The following is a 16,764-nucleotide window of genomic DNA, read 5'->3' on the forward strand; positions in this document are numbered from 1 at the left end:
TTTTTTATAGTTTATAGTTTATTCACCATTAGTTAACACCTCCACACAAAATAATTGTTCTGTGTGTTAAAAAAAATACAGAAATAGCTCATTTACATAACTATGCTATGAGACTAGAAATTGAGCTAAGGTGCATCCTTTTTCCATTGATCACCCTTGAGGTGTTTTTACAACTGTGATTGGAGTCCACCTGTGGTAAATTCAATTGATTGGACATTATTTGGAAAGGCACACACCTGTCTATATAAGGTCCCACAGTTGACAGTGCATGTCAGATCAAATACCAAGCCATGAGGTCGAAGGAATTGTCTGTAGAGCTCCGAGACAGGATTGTGTCGAGGCACAGATCTGGTGAAGGGTACCAAAAACATTCTGCAGCATTGAAAGTCCTCAAGAACACAGTGGCCTCCATCATTCTTAAATGGAAGACGTTTGGAACCACAAAGACTCTTCCTAGAGCTGGCCACCCGGCCAAAACTGAGCAATAGGGGGAGAAGGGCCTTGGTCAGGGAGGTGACCAAGAACCCGATGGTCACTCTGACAGTGCTCCTGAGTTCCTCTGTGGGGATGGTAGAACCTTCCAGAAGGACAACCATCTCTGCAGCATTCCACCAATTAGGCCTTTATGGTAGAGTGGCCAGACTGAAGCCATTCCTCAGTAAAAGGCACATGACAGCCCTCTTGGAGTTTGGCAAAAGGCACCTAAAGACTCTGACCATGAGAAACAAGATTCTCTGTTCTGATGAAACCAATATTGAACTCTTTGGCCTGAATGCCAAGCGTCACATCTTGAGGAAACCTGGTACCATCCGTACAGTGAAGCCTGGTGGTGACAGCATCATGCTGTGGGGATGTTTTTCAGCGGCAGGGACTGGGAGACTAGTCAAGATCGAGGCAAAGATGAACGAGAGATCCTTGATGAAAACCTGCTCCAGAGTGCTCAGGACCTCAGACTGGGGCGAAGGCTCACCTTCCAACAGGACAATGACCCTATGCACACAGCCAAGACAATGCAGGAGTGGTCTCTGAATGTCCTTGAGTGGCCCAGCCAGAGCCCGGACTTGAACCCGATCTAACATCTCTGGAGAGACCTGAAAATAGCTATGCAGCAACGCTCCCAATCCAACCTGACAAGCTTGTAGCATCATACCCAAGAACTCGAGGCTGTAATCGCTGCCAAAGGTGCTTCAACAAAGTACTGAGTAAAGGGTCTGAACACTTATGCAAATGTGTTATTTCTAAAAAAACGTTTTTTGCTTTGTCATTATGGGGTATTATTGTGTATAGATTGATGAGGGGAAAAACGAATTGTAATACATTCTTGAATAAGGCTGATAACCAAACAAAATGTGTTTAAAGTCCAGGGGTCTGAATACTTTCTGAAGACACAGACTGTAGAATATCACCACCCTGGATTTGATTTCAGGTCCCAGTTGAGAACAAGTTTTCATTTACAACTGCGACCTGGCCAAGATAAAGCAAAGCAGTGGGACAAAAACAACAACACCGAGTTAGTTACACATAAACAAACGTACAGTCAATAACACAATAGAAAAATCTAACCAAGAGGTTTACATGAAACAAACACTTGTCCATATTAAGATCCATGTTGAGATGAATATGTTGATAGTTTCTGTCCAACCCAACCAAGTAATAGCCCTGCCTTTGTTACTGTATCAACTTCTTAGACAGAGATACGAATATGAGCCAGATTAACTCAAGTGTGTAAACCTGCTGTTTTCCAAAGGGAGAATCAAAGACAACAAAGCAAAAAAATGTGAAACTATCTTTATTTACTCTTACGGTGACACTCTGGTCGTGGTCTTCGCCTCTATGTCCACGTTTGTTTTTCCCGCTTTATCATCAAATCCACGTGTTAAAAACACCAGGTGCACACATTGAGTAAATCCAATTACAGTGTATGTCTGGCTGTTTAACGTCACCAATAGACTCTGCCTCGCTCTTTCAATTCATGTATCCCCATTTCGCTCTTGCCGGAGGAAGCAAAAACAAGAGGAGAGAGAGAAAGAAAGAAAAGAGGATGAGAAGCACAACTGACACAGACCCTGACAGAGAGAGAGAAAATCTCAGATTCACTTAACTCCAATATCCATATACACAATACACCATTTATCTCAATTACCCTTTAGTGTCACAAGAGCCTTTGAGACATAGCAGCTTTCATTTCATTTGTGTATTTGGCTCACACTGAGCTGTCTGCCTGAACTAAGCAGGGAGGGAAGCCAAAACCATCAACTCAGATGACATGCATAGAGAGAAAGAGAGAGAGAGAGAGAGAGAGAGAGAGAAAGAAAGAAACATTTGACAGACAGACTCCAAGGAGACAGTCTGTCCCTTCAAATCTGATGCATCACACATTCACAAATGGTTTATTAAAAGGTGAATTCTGCCCCTATTTCACTCTGCTAGCTTGTCAAAGAAAATAATTCCAGATAACAGGAATCAGGTATTAATGGAGAGACATACAGTATAACCAGGTTAGCGCTGTCAATGTATCCTCCTCTTAGGAGCTACAGCAGTCCCAATGTCATCCTGACAAGTCTCTCCCAGTCTCATTACGCTATAATAATGATGCACCAAGATAGCATTCAACCAAATCTCGACCACAATCTAAATAATCTCAGGTGTTCTAGAAGTGTTGTGATCCCCCTAGAGCCGTTTGTTTGAGCTAGAGACTTCTGGGTTCTTGCGTTGGATGCGTCTCAATCCGCTGAATCCACTGAATCCTCTGAATCCACTGAATCCTCTGAATCCGCTGAATCCTCTGAATCCGCTGAATCCTCTGAATCCGCTGAATACGCTGAATCCACTGAATCCGCTGAATCCTCTGAATCCGCTGAATCCTCTGGATCCGCTGAATCCTCTGAATCCACAAAATCCACAAAATCCTCTGAATCCGCTGAATTCTCTGAATCCGCTGAATCCACTGAATCCGCTGAATCCACTGAATCCGCTGAATCCACTGAATCCGCTGAATTCTCTGAATCTGCTGACAGCCGCCATATGGGGTAGATAGGGGTTGCCTTATACTGTTGGATAGGGGCTGAATTATACTGGTGGAACGGGGCTGCCCTAGACTGGTGGATCAGGTGCTGCCCTAGAGTGGTAGATAGGGGCTGCCTTAGAGTGGTAGATAGGGGCTACCCTAGAGTGGTAGATAGGGGCTGCCCTAGAGTGGTAGATAGGGGCTGCCCTAGAGTGGTAGATAGGGGCTGCCCTAGAGTGGTAGATAGGGGCTGCCCTAGAGTGGTAGATAGGGGCTGCCCTAGAGTGGTAGATAGGGGCTGCCCTAGAGTGGTAGATAGGGGCTGCCCTAGAGTGGTAGATAGGGGCTGCCCTAGAGTGGTAGATATGGGCTGCCCTAGAGTGGTAGATAGGGGCTGCCCTAGAGTGGTAGATAGGGGCTGCCCTAGAGTGGTAGATTGGGGCTGCCCTAGAGTGGTAGATAGGGGCTGCCCTAGAGTGGTAGATAGGGGCTGCCCTAGAGTGGTAGATAGGGGCTGCCCTAGAGTGGTAGATAGGGGCTGCCCTAGAGTGGTAGATAGGGGCTGCCCTAGAGTGGTAGATAGGGGCTGCCCTAGAGTGGTAGATAGGGGCTGCCCTAGAGTGGTAGATAGGGGCTGCCCTAGAGTGGTAGATAGGGGCTGCCCTAGAGTGGTAGATAGGGGCTGCCCTAGAGTGGTAGATAGGGGCTGCCCTAGAGTGGTAGATAGGGGCTGCCCTAGAGTGGTAGATAGGGGCTGCCCTAGAGTGGTAGATAGGGGCTGCCCTAGAGTGGTAGATAGGGGCTGCCCTAGAGTGGTAGATAGGGGCTGCCCTAGAGTGGTAGATAGGGGCTGCCCTAGAGTGGATAGGGGCTGCCCTAGAGTGGTAGATAGGGGCTGCCCTAGAGTGGTAGATAGGGGCTGCCCTAGAGTGGTAGATAGGGGCTGCCCTAGAGTGGTAGATAGGGGCTGCCCTAGAGTGGTAGATAGGGGCTGCCCTAGAGTAGATTGGTGAATGTTTTCTTTCTTCTACATAAGTAGTAGAATATTATACACAATTATTGCATCGTCCCATAGTCCCTGGTGACGATGTACAGTATATCTCTCAGATACATTTCACACACTTCAAACCATACATCCGTTTGATATAATTTTGTCATATCTTATTTGCCATGTATTGGTGAGACATTCTAAAGCCAAATTCTAATTCAAAATTCAATGTTTCATCAAATAATTTGTAAAACCTGTTTTTATACCTACAGGGGTGCTAAAATACAAAATCAAATAGCTTGATGGTCTATGTTATTACTATCTTAAAATATTTCCATATGTTAGGTTAGTAGATAACCTATCTTACAAAAACTGCTAAGACTCTGCTACTTTAAAGGGACATTGACAAATTAGCATGAGTAAAGTGCGTCAATGAGGAAAGTTAAATATGGGTTTACATTCTATTTTGATAGCAGGTCTCTGTGACCTTAGAGTTTCAATTACGTTGAAAAGTAGTACATTTTATGTGCAGGCCTTGGTGTACACCTCCTTTAATTAGAAAATGAACCGGAAAGTAATGTTTCAATGTTTTAATTATATTGAAAATGAGTTAATTTTATGTGCAGGCCTAGGTGTACACCTCCTTTAATTAGAAAATGAACCGGAAAGTAATGTTTCAATGTTTTAATTATATTGAAAATGAGTTAATTTTATGTGCAGGCCTAGGTGTACACCTCCTTTAATTAGAAAATGAACCGGAAAGTAATGTTTCAATGTTTTAATTATATTGAAAATGAGTTAATTTTATGTGCAGGCCTTGGTGTACACCTCCTTTAATTAGAAAATGAACCGGAAAGTAATGTTTCAATGTTTTAATTATATTGAAAATGAGTTAATTTTATGTGCAGGCCTTGGTGTACACCTCCTTTAATTAGAAAATGAACCGGAAAGTAATGTTTCAATGTTTTAATTATATTGAAAATGAGTTAATTTTATGTGCAGGCCTTGGTGTACACCTCCTTTAATTAGAAAATGAACCGGAAAGTAATGTTTCAATGTTTTAATTATATTGAAAATGAGTTAATTTTATGTGCAGGCCTTGGTGTACACCTCCTTTAATTAGAAAATGAACCGGAAAGTAATGTTTCAATGTTTTAATTATATTGAAAATGAGTTAATTTTATGTGCAGGCCTTGGTGTACACCTCCTTTAATTAGAAAATGAACCGGAAAGTAATGTTTCAATGTTTTAATTATATTGAAAATTAGTTAATTTTATGTGCAGGCCTTGGTGTACACCTCCTTTAATTAGAAAATGAACCGGAAAGTAATGTTTCAATGTTTTAATTATATTGAAAATGAGTTAATTTTATGTGCAGGCCTTGGTGTACACCTCCTTTAATTAGAAAATGAACCGGAAAGTAATGTTTCAATGTTTTAATTATATTGAAAATGAGTTAATTTTATGTGCAGGCCTTGGTGTACACCTCCTTTAATTAGAAAATGAACCGGAAAGTAATGTTTCAATGTTTTAATTATATTGAAAATGAGTTAATTTTATGTGCAGGCCTAGGTGTACACCTCCTTTAATTAGAAAATGAACCGGAAAGTAATGTTTCAATGTTTTAATTATATTGAAAATGAGTTAATTTTATGTGCAGGCCTTGGTGTACACCTCCTTTAATTAGAAAATGAACCGGAAAGTAATGTTTCAATGTTTTAATTATATTGAAAATGAGTTAATTTTATGTGCAGGCCTTGGTGTACACCTCCTTTAATTAGAAAATGAACCGGAAAGTAATGTTTCAATGTTTTAATTATATTGAAAATGAGTTAATTTTATGTGCAGGCCTTGGTGTACACCTCCTTTAATTAGAAAATGAACCGGAAAGTAATGTTTCAATGTTTTAATTATATTGAAAATGAGTTAATTTTATGTGCAGGCCTTGGTGTACACCTCCTTTAATTAGAAAATGAACCGGAAAGTAATGTTTCAATGTTTTAATTATATTGAAAATGAGTTAATTTTATGTGCAGGCCTTGGTGTACACCTCCTTTAATTAGAAAATGAACCGGAAAGTAATGTTTCAATGTTTTAATTATATTGAAAATGAGTTAATTTTATGTGCAGGCCTTGGTGTACACCTCCTTTAATTAGAAAATGAACCGGAAAGTAATGTTTCAATGTTTTAATTATATTGAAAATGAGTTAATTTTATGTGCAGGCCTTGGTGTACACCTCCTTTAATTAGAAAATGAACCGGAAAGTAATGTTTCAATGTTTTAATTATATTGAAAATGAGTTAATTTTATGTGCAGGCCTAGGTGTACACCTCCTTTAATTAGAAAATGAACCGGAAAGTAATGTTTCAATGTTTTAATTATATTGAAAATGAGTTAATTTTATGTGCAGGCCTAGGTGTACACCTCCTTTAATTAGAAAATGAACCGGAAAGTAATGTTTCAATGTTTTAATTATATTGAAAATGAGTTAATTTTATGTGCAGGCCTAGGTGTACACCTCCTTTAATTAGAAAATGAACCGGAAAGTAATGTTTCAATGTTTTAATTATATTGAAAATGAGTTAATTTTATGTGCAGGCCTAGGTGTACACCTCCTTTAATTAGAAAATGAACCGGAAAGTAATGTTTCAATGTTTTAATTATATTGAAAATGAGTTAATTTTATGTGCAGGCCTTGGTGTACACCTCCTTTAATTAGAAAATGAACCGGAAAGTAATGTTTCAATGTTTTAATTATATTGAAAATGAGTTAATTTTATGTGCAGGCCTAGGTGTACACCTCCTTTAATTAGAAAATGAACCGGAAAGTAATGTTTCAATGTTTTAATTATATTGAAAATGAGTTAATTTTATGTGCAGGCCTAGGTGTACACCTCCTTTAATTAGAAAATGAACCGGAAAGTAATGTTTCAATGTTTTAATTATATTGAAAATGAGTTAATTTTATGTGCAGGCCTAGGTGTACACCTCCTTTAATTAGAAAATGAACCGGAAAGTAATGTTTCAATGTTTTAATTATATTGAAAATGAGTTAATTTTATGTGCAGGCCTAGGGGCATTACACCTTTAATCAGACAATAAAAAGGAAATGAATTTAATTACAGTGGATAATGTTCTGAAAAGTTGAAAGAAACATCGCTATTTACTATCAGAATTACAACAGAACTGCAATGTTTACATCAAAAGAGAAGGTTACTAAGCAACTGGTACCTGGAAATGCAGATCGGAGAGATTCTCTCCTTCACATGAGAAGTGGGCTTTGTCTCTACACACATCCTCCAATGGGTTTACTAATAGTTTAGGCTTAATTCCAGGAGAGCTGAGACAACGGTTAAATACATAAGACGCCACTTGTATAAACTTACTGTACCAGCTGTTCCATTGCTGTATGATGTCAGGGAGTCAGGCCTATGTAAGTGTGACTGTTCCTTCCACAGACTATATATCCATAGTTCAATATATGAAACACTATTAGCGTGCACCACCGCTAACTAGCTTGCCATTTCACATCGGCCACATTTATACAGTTGAAGTCGTAAGTTTACATACACCTTAGCCAAATACATTTAAACTCAGTTTTTCACCATTCCTGACATTTAATCATGGTAAGAAATCCCTGTCTTAGGTCAGTTAGGATCACCACTTTATTTTAAGAATGTGAAATGTCAAAATAATAGTCGAGAGAATTATTTATTTCAGCTTTTATTTATTTTATCACATTCCCATTGGGTCAGAAGTTTACATACACTCAATTAGTATTTGGTAGCGTTGCCTTTAAATTGTTTAACTTGGGTCAAACATTCTGGGTAGCCTTCCACAAGCTTCCCACAATAGGTTGGGTGAATTTTGGCACATTACTCCTGACAGAGCTGGTGTCAGGTTTGTAGGCCTCCTAGCTCGCACAAGCTTCTTCAGTTCTGCCCACACATGTCCTATGGGATTGAGGTAAGGGCTTTGTGATGGCCACTCCGATACCTTGACTTTGTTGTTCTTAAACCATTTTGCCACAACTTTGGAAGTATGCTTGGGGTCATTGTCCATTTGCAAGACCCATTTGCGACCAAGCTTTAACTTCCTGACTGATGTCTTGAGATGTTGCTTCAATATATACACATCATTTTCCTACCTCATGATGCCATCTATTTTGTGAAGTGCACCAGTCCCTCCTGCAGCAAAGCACCCCCACAACATGATGCTGCCACCCCCATGCTTCACGGTTGGGATGGTGTTCTTCGGCTTACAATCCACCTGTGTGTAATCAAGTCTCTGTATAAATGCACCTGCACTGTGATAGTCTCAGAGGTCCGTTAAAAGCGCAGAGAGCATCATGAAGAACAAGGAACACACCAGGCAGGTCCGAGATACTGTTGTGAAGAAGTTTAAAGCCGGATTTGGATACAAAAGATTTCCCAAGCTTTAAACATCCCAAGGAGCACTGTGCAAGCGATAATATTGAAATGGAAGGAGTATCAGACCACTGCAAATCTACCAAGACCTGGCCGTCCCTCTAAACTTTCAGCTCATACAAGGAGAAGACTGATCAGAGATGCAGCCAAGAGGCCCATGATCACTCTGGATGAACTGCAGAGATCTACAGCTGAGGTGGGAGACTCTGTCCATAGGACAACAATCAGTCGTATATTGCACAAATCTGGCCTTTATGGAAGAGTGGCAAGAAGAAAGCCATTTCTTAAAGATATCCATAAAAAGTGTAGTTTAAAGTTTGGCACAAGCCACCTGGGAGACACACCAAACATGTGGAAGAAGGTGCTCTGGTCAGATGAAACCAAAATTGAACTTTTTGGCAACAATGCAAAACGTTATGTTTGGCGTAAAAGCAACACAGCTCATCACCCTGAACACACTGTCAAACATGGTGGTGGCAGCATCATGGTTTGGGCCTGCTTTTCTTCAGGAGGGACAGGGAAGATGGTTAAAATTGATGGGAAGATGGATGGAGCCAAATACAGGACCATTCTGGAAGAAAACCTGATGGAGTCTGCAAAAGACCTGAGACTGGGACGGAGATTTGTCTTCCAACAAGACAATGATCCAAAACATAAAGCAAAATCTACAATGGAATGGTTCAAAAATAAACATATCCAGGTGTTAGAATGGCCAAGTCAAAGTCCAGACCTGAATCCAATCGAGAATCTGTGGAAAGAACTGAAAACTGCTGTTCACAAATGCTCTCCATCCAACCTCACTGAGCTCGAGCTGTTTTGCAAGGAGGAATGGGAAAAAATGTCAGTCTCTCGATGTGCAAAACTAAAAGAGACATACCCCAAGCGTCTTACAGCTGTAATCACAGCAAAAGGTGGCGCTACAAAGTATTAACTTAAGGGGGCTGAATAATTTTGCACGCCCAATTTTTCAGTTTTTGATTTGTTAAAAAAGTTTGAAATATCCAATAAATGTCGTTCCACTTCATGATTGTGTCCCACTTGTTGTTGATTCTTCACAAAAAAATACAGTTTTATATCTTTATGTTTGAAGCCTGAAATGTGGCAAATGTGTGCACTCTGAAGGTGAAACGCTCTGAATTTACAAACGGACAATCTGACAGCACAGTTACAGTCTAGAAAGCTCTGGATAACATAACAGCCTAACCAGCTCTGCCAGGGTGAGTAATGTTCAGTGGGAGGTTCTCTCTCTCTTAGATGTCTGGAAGTAGCTGGCAAGTTAGTACAGAACGTACGGATCAACCCTTAAAGAGGTGGGAGGGGCTTAAGAGGGTGTGAATGATGTTGAATGGGTGGGGCTAAGGCTTAAGAGGGTGTGAATGATGTTGAATGGGTGGGGCTAAGGCTTAAGAGGGTGTGAATGATGCTGAATGGGTGTAGATAAAGGGCACTCCGATAGTACCTCCAAAACATTTAAAGACCATTTTCTCAAAAGTGACTTTACAAGTTTATCAATGTTCAAAGCTAAATTACTTTCACATTGTTCCTTAACTGTAGTGTATGATGTAGCTCTGAGTCTCTACTTTTATCCAATGTAAAAAACATAATTGAACATTTTGCAACATAAGACCTACTTGAGCCGGTCGGTCACATTTATTTGGTTATACACACAAAATAACAATGGTTCTAAATAGTACAAGATAGGGGTTATTTGGCCCGTAACCATAGTGGAACCCTTTTTGGTGCTATATAGAACCTTTTTTTTGATTGTTCTATAAAGTCCCATGCTCTCAAGGTTCTAAATTGAACCTGTATGGTTGAACCCGTTCCAAAGGTTCTATAAAGAACCATTAATAAAAGGTTCTATATAGTACCAAAAAACGGTTCAGCTATGGTTATAACACTTTTTTATGGTTCTTTATGGAACCTTTCTGGAGAATGATTCTATAAAGAACCTTTCTCAATTTGAAAGGTTCTTTGTAGATATTTTTAAAGGACCATAGAGGGTATTTTATTATGGTCAGCCATATTATATTGTTGCAGTTCCATAGGTGTTATTATTGTGTTAATTGACAAGTTCAATCAAGTGAGCTACCTCTGGAACAGCTGGGCGTCCCCGAGGAGAGAATTGAGAACCACTGACTGATTTAGTCAACTGTTCATAAATTGACAGAAGGCCACATGTGAGTCTTTCACAAGACACAGTCACCGGCCATAGCCATACCGTATATAACATGTCATCTTCCTCTTCTTCGTGTGGTTTTCCTGCAGACTAGATGCGTTGCTGCGTATTGCTGCCTTTCACAGTTTGGAAAGTGCATTACATTTGTAAAAAGGATAAGGATAATTACACCACCATCTAGGTAAACGTTCATGAAAATGGTTTGTTCCTACAGACAGAGAGTAATGTGGCCGTGGTGTGTTATATAAAGCAGGCAGACAGGCATCGAGGCATTCAGTTACTGTTTGATTGAACGTTAGAATGTGGCCGTGGTGTGTTATATAAAGCAGGCAGACAGGCATCGAGGCATTCAGTTACTGTTTGATTGAACGTTAGAATGTGGCCGTGGTGTGTTATATAAAGCAGGCAGATAGGCATCGAGGCATTCAGTTACTGTTTGATGGACGTTAGAATGGCTAAAACAAGTGCCCTAAATGACTTTGAGCGTGGTATGATCGTCGGTGCCAGGCTCGCCGGATCCAGTATCTCAGAAACGGTCACCCTCCTGTTTTTTTTTCCACGCACGGAGGCTGGCACCCCTTCTCTCAAAACCCCCTGTAGTTCTTCTGCACTAAAATCTCTGATACCCAAAAAACTTATCTGCGGCTCCTCCTTCCAATTCAATCTCCTGGGATTTCCTTTCGATCTATGCGGTACAAATGCCTAGAAGCCAACCTTACTAAAGCACAAACTGTCCAGGTCACTCTGTACTGGCCTACTACTCACAGGGATCCTCTCAGGCTCCGTCACCCTTAGTCCACCATCCTCTACTTTCCTCACTGTCTCAGCATGACACTTCCTGCACTGCTCTCACCATGGAAACCTCCACCTGTCTCACCGTCTCAGCCAGACACTTCCTGCACTGCTCTCACCATGGAAACTTCCACCTGTCTCACTGTCTCATTCAGACACTTCCTGGACTGCTCTCACCATGGAAACCTCCACCTGTCTCACTGTCTCAGCCAGACACTTCCTGCACTGCTCTCACCATGGAAACCTCCACCTGTCTCACTGTCTCAGCATGACACTTCCTGCACTGCTCTCACCATAGAAACTTCAACCTGTCTCACTGTCTCAGCATGACACTTCCTGGACTGCTCTCACCATGGAAACTTCAACCTGTCTCACTGTCTCAGCATGACACTTCCTGCACTGCTCTCACCATGGAAACCTCCACCTGTTTCACTCACACAGGACAGTTTTGATCCAACATGGCCACCGCCACAATTGAAACACTCCACTTTTTCCCCTGAAACTACACAATATTTTGTCCCATGCCATCCTGTAAACTTCTCACACCTCGGAATCTCCCTCCTATATACTGCTGCAACATGACAAATAAAATTAGCACCTGAAACACCATAGTGGGTTCGGAAACAAAAGCTCTCACAGGATAACTGATATACCCTAGCATGACATTATCCCACAAACACTCTACATCACAACTCAGGAGGACAGACACGGTCTCCTGAGTCTCACACCGGGTCTGCATCGCACCAAACGACGAGTATCACAGACACCCGGGATCCACAACTTCAGTTGATCCACCTTAACCTGACCCCAGTTACCACTCCTTCCAGTGGCTCTCTGCCCCAGAGAGCAAAGCAGGAGACCACTTTTGTCCAGAGACTCGAAAACAGGGAGAGGGCACTCAACCTCTGGATACGCTGAATGAATCGACAGAACCCAACTCCTTTACCCAGCCTGATACCACAAACGGATTGGCCAAAAGGCATGGATCTTTCTCCAAGAATCATACTCCCACTGGGTCAGAATCATCTCGGGCATATTCCTGACCATTGGGGTGGTGCTCGGAAGCTTTCACCTCACCTGATGACCTCACTATTGTCAAGATCAAAGTTCACTACCTGCCTTCAGGTGCGTAACTTGCACAACGCAGCCAGTTCGGGTTTGCAGTTTGCTTCTTCTCACCATCCTCGCTCTTCCTCATCCTCCGACATGATGAACTCCATCTCTCAGTTTCGAGCTGCCTTCTGCTGCCATTCTCCCTCATTCGCTCGCTCATCCACACATTGTTCCGGAACAACTTTTACCATTTTTCACAAGAGTTTTGTTCCTCAGTCAAGTTTTCAACTATAAAATGTAGGCTGCTGACGAGCCCGATAAGGCTGCTGACGAGCCCGATAAGGCTGCTCATGATAATGTCTGGAAAGGAGTGAGTGGAATGGAAGCAAACTCATGGAAACCAAGTGCATTATGTATTCAATACCATTCAACTCCACTCCACCCTTTACCACAAGCCCACCCTTGACAATTATGGTTCTACCAACCTGCTATGATGTAATATCATAACACAACACATTAGATAAACTGTAATGACACTCTCACTCACAGATGCACAAAACAAGCTGTGTAAACCACACCCCAAAATATTCAAATGAGCCTCCTCCCCTACATTTTATATTATCTCCTATATTACCTCTTGAAGAGCTCCAAGGGTTCTTTGAGTCATTATGGTTCCACATAGAACCATCCCCCTTCACAAAGAACCCTTGAGGAACCCTTGTTTTGTTGTGTAGCCTGAAGGTTCTGGTAACTCAATACTCAATACAACTCACAAGAAGGAAGGACAAAGGGATCTGTCAGATACTACCCACATTGAACTATGCACAAAGCATTGTCACTGTAACCTATGCAGAGTATACATATACATTTATAGACATCTATAAACAGTCTAACAGACATTTTGAAAGACCCCACACAGACAGTTAGTGTAAATAGGTATGTAGTGACCTGTAGTGAGACGGCAGGCTGTGGTTTTGCGGTTGAGGATGTTTATCAAGCTACCCCCTGGACAGAGAGAGGGCGATGCCCATTGAGAATATGAGGAAACCACAACTTCGTCCCCATACTGTTCTGTACAGAAATACAGGAAGGAAACCTCTAAGAAACAAGCCATAACCATAACAGCGCTCGCTCACCCACGCATGATGGTCCTCTGGTTACCATGGCAACGCACATTTATAACACACACGGCCGTAGATGCATATACGCGAACACGCCCAAACACACACACACAACCACACACACAACAGCAGTATCTAATCAAACTGAACTTTAACATAAAGAGAGAGGGAGGTTGAAATAGCTGAGATTCTATAAATAACAGATTGTTTCAGTAAAATGTTATCAGATAGGTGGAGACTGTTAGGAAAACAGCCAGTTACATTTGCTCTGCTGTTGAACTGTGTGTGTGTGTGTGTGTGTGTGTGTGTGTGTGTGTGTGTGTGTGTGAACGTAAGCGTGTGTGTGAACGTAAGCGTGTGTGTGTGTGTGTGTGTGTGTGTGTGTGTGTGTGTGTGTATGTGTGTGTATGTGTGTGTATGGACTGTGCATTTATTTTGCTTCATTTCCCCAATTACATGAGGAAAGAACAGGAAATAAGGCCTGGTGATTGTCTATGCCCCTCAGAGGCTGGTTTCACATGACCACAACTACAATAATAACTTACATGTTTAAGCTGGATGACCATTAATGCTGTGTCTATTTCTGTGCAAAGTTATGAAAAGGAAGCATTTCCCTCCAACGAAATTTGACAGAAAATAAACCTCTCATCGCTGTCATCTCTCTATAATATCACCCTCATCTCTCTATAATATCACCCTCCTGTCAACTCTCTATAATATCACCCTCATCTCTCTATAATATCACCCTCCTGTCATCTCTCTATAATATCACCCTCATCTTTCTATAATATCACCCTCATCTCATCTCTCTATAATATCACCCACATCTCATCTCTCTATAAAAGCACCTTCATCGCTCAATAATATCACCCTCATCTCTCTATAATATCACCCTCCTGTCATCGCTCTATAATATCACCCTCCTGTCATCTCTCTGTAATATCACCCACATCTCTATAATATCACCCTCCTGACATCTCTCTCTAATATCACCCTCATCTCTCTATAATATCAACCTCATCTCATCTCTCTATAATATCACCCTCATCTCTCTATAATATCACCCTCCTCTCATCTCTCTATAATATCACCCTCATCTCTCTATAATATCACCCTCATCTCATCTCTCTATAATATCACCCTCATCTCTCTATAATATCACCCTCCTCTCATCTCTCTATAATATCACCCTCATCTCTCTATAATATCATCCTCATCTCATCTCTCTATAATATCACCCTCATCTCGCTATAATATCACCCTCCTCTCATCTCTCTATAATATCACCCTCATCTCTCTATAATATCACCCTCCTGTCATCTCTCTATAATATCACCCTCCTGTCATCTCTCTGTAATATCACCCTCATCTCTCTACAATATCACCCTCGTCTCACTATAATATCACCCTCATCTCTCTATAATATCACCCTCCTGTCATCTCTCTATAATATCAACCTCCTGTCATCTCTCTGTAATATCACCCTCATCTCTCTATAATACCACCCTCATCTCTCAATAATATCACCCTCATCTCTATGTAATATCACCCACAAGTATCTGTAATATCACCCTCATCTCATCTCTCTGTAATATCACCCACATCTCTCTGTAATATCACCCTCATCTCTATAATATCACCCTCATCTCTCTATAATATCACCCCCATCACATCTCTCTGTAATATCACCCACATCTCTCTGTAATATCACCATCATTCTCTCTATAATATCACCCTCATCTCTCTATAATATCACCCTCCTGTCATCTCTCTATAATATCAGCCTCATCTCTCTATAATATCACCCTTATCTCTATATAATATCACCCTCATCTCATCCCTCTATAATATCACCCTCATCACATCTCTCTGTAATATCACCCTCATCTCTCTGTAATATCACCCACATCTCTCTATAATATCACCCTCATCTCTATATAATATCACCCACATCTCTCTATAATATCACCCTCCTCTCATGTCTCTATAATATGACCCTCATATCTCTATAATATCACCCTCCTCTCATCTCTCTATAATATCACCCTCCTCTCATATCTGTATAATATCACCCACATCTCTCTATAATATCACTCACATCTCTCTATAATTTCACCCACATCTCTCTATAATATCACCCTCCTCTCATCTCTGTATAATATCACCCACATCTTTCTATAACATCACCCACATCTCTCTATAATATCACCCTCCTCTCATCTCTCTATAACATCACCCACATCTCTCTATAATATCACCCTCCTCTCATCTCTCTATAATATCACCCTCATCTCTCTATAATATCACCCTCCTCTCTTCTCTCTATAATATCACCCTCCTCTCATCTCTGTATAATATCACCCACATCTCTCTATAATATCACTCACATCTCTCTATAATATCACCCACATCTCTCTATAATATCACCCTCCTCTCATCTCTGTATAATATCACCCACATCTTTCTATAACATCACCCACATCTCTCTATAATATCACCCTCCTCTCATCTCTCTATAACATCACCCACATCTCTCTATAATATCACCCTCCTCTCATCTCTCTATAATATCACCCTCATCTCTCTATAATATCACCCTCCTGTCATCTCTCTATAATATCACCCTCATCTCTATATAATATCACCCTCATCTCATCTCTCTATAATATCACCCTCATCACATCTCTCTGTAATATCACCCTCATCTCTCTGTAATATCACCCACATCTCTCTATAATATCACCCTCATCTCTATATAATATCACCCACATCTCTCTATAATATCACCCTCCTCTCATCTCTCTATAATATCACCCTCATCTCTCTATAATATCACCCTCCTCTCATCTCTCTATAATATCACCCTCCTCTCATCTCTGTATAATATCACCCACATCTCTCTATAATATCACTCACATCTCTCTATAAAATCACCCACATCTCTCTATAATATCACCCTCCTCTCATCTCTGTATAATATCCCCACATCTTTCTATAACATCACCCACATCTCTCTATAATATCACCCTCCTCTCATCTCTCTATAACATCACCCACATCTCTCTATAATATCACCCTCCTCTCATCTCTCTATAATATCACCCTCATCTCTCTATAATATCACCCTCCTCTCATCGCTCTATAATATCACCCTCCTCTCATCTCTGTATAATATCACCCAAATCTCTCTATAAT

General features: G+C 41.0%; 1 protein-coding gene across 1 annotated transcript in view; it reads right to left on the reverse strand.

Annotated features, from left to right (window-relative positions):
• The window catches only part of LOC110492812 (growth arrest-specific protein 7), a 91,505-nt gene that overhangs the window by 51,983 nt on the left and 22,758 nt on the right, over positions 1-16,764 (reverse strand). The gene's annotated exons all lie outside the window — the stretch shown is intronic.

Source organism: Oncorhynchus mykiss, chromosome 16, assembly GCF_013265735.2.
Source record: "Oncorhynchus mykiss isolate Arlee chromosome 16, USDA_OmykA_1.1, whole genome shotgun sequence".
Lineage (NCBI taxonomy): Eukaryota > Metazoa > Chordata > Actinopteri > Salmoniformes > Salmonidae > Oncorhynchus > Oncorhynchus mykiss.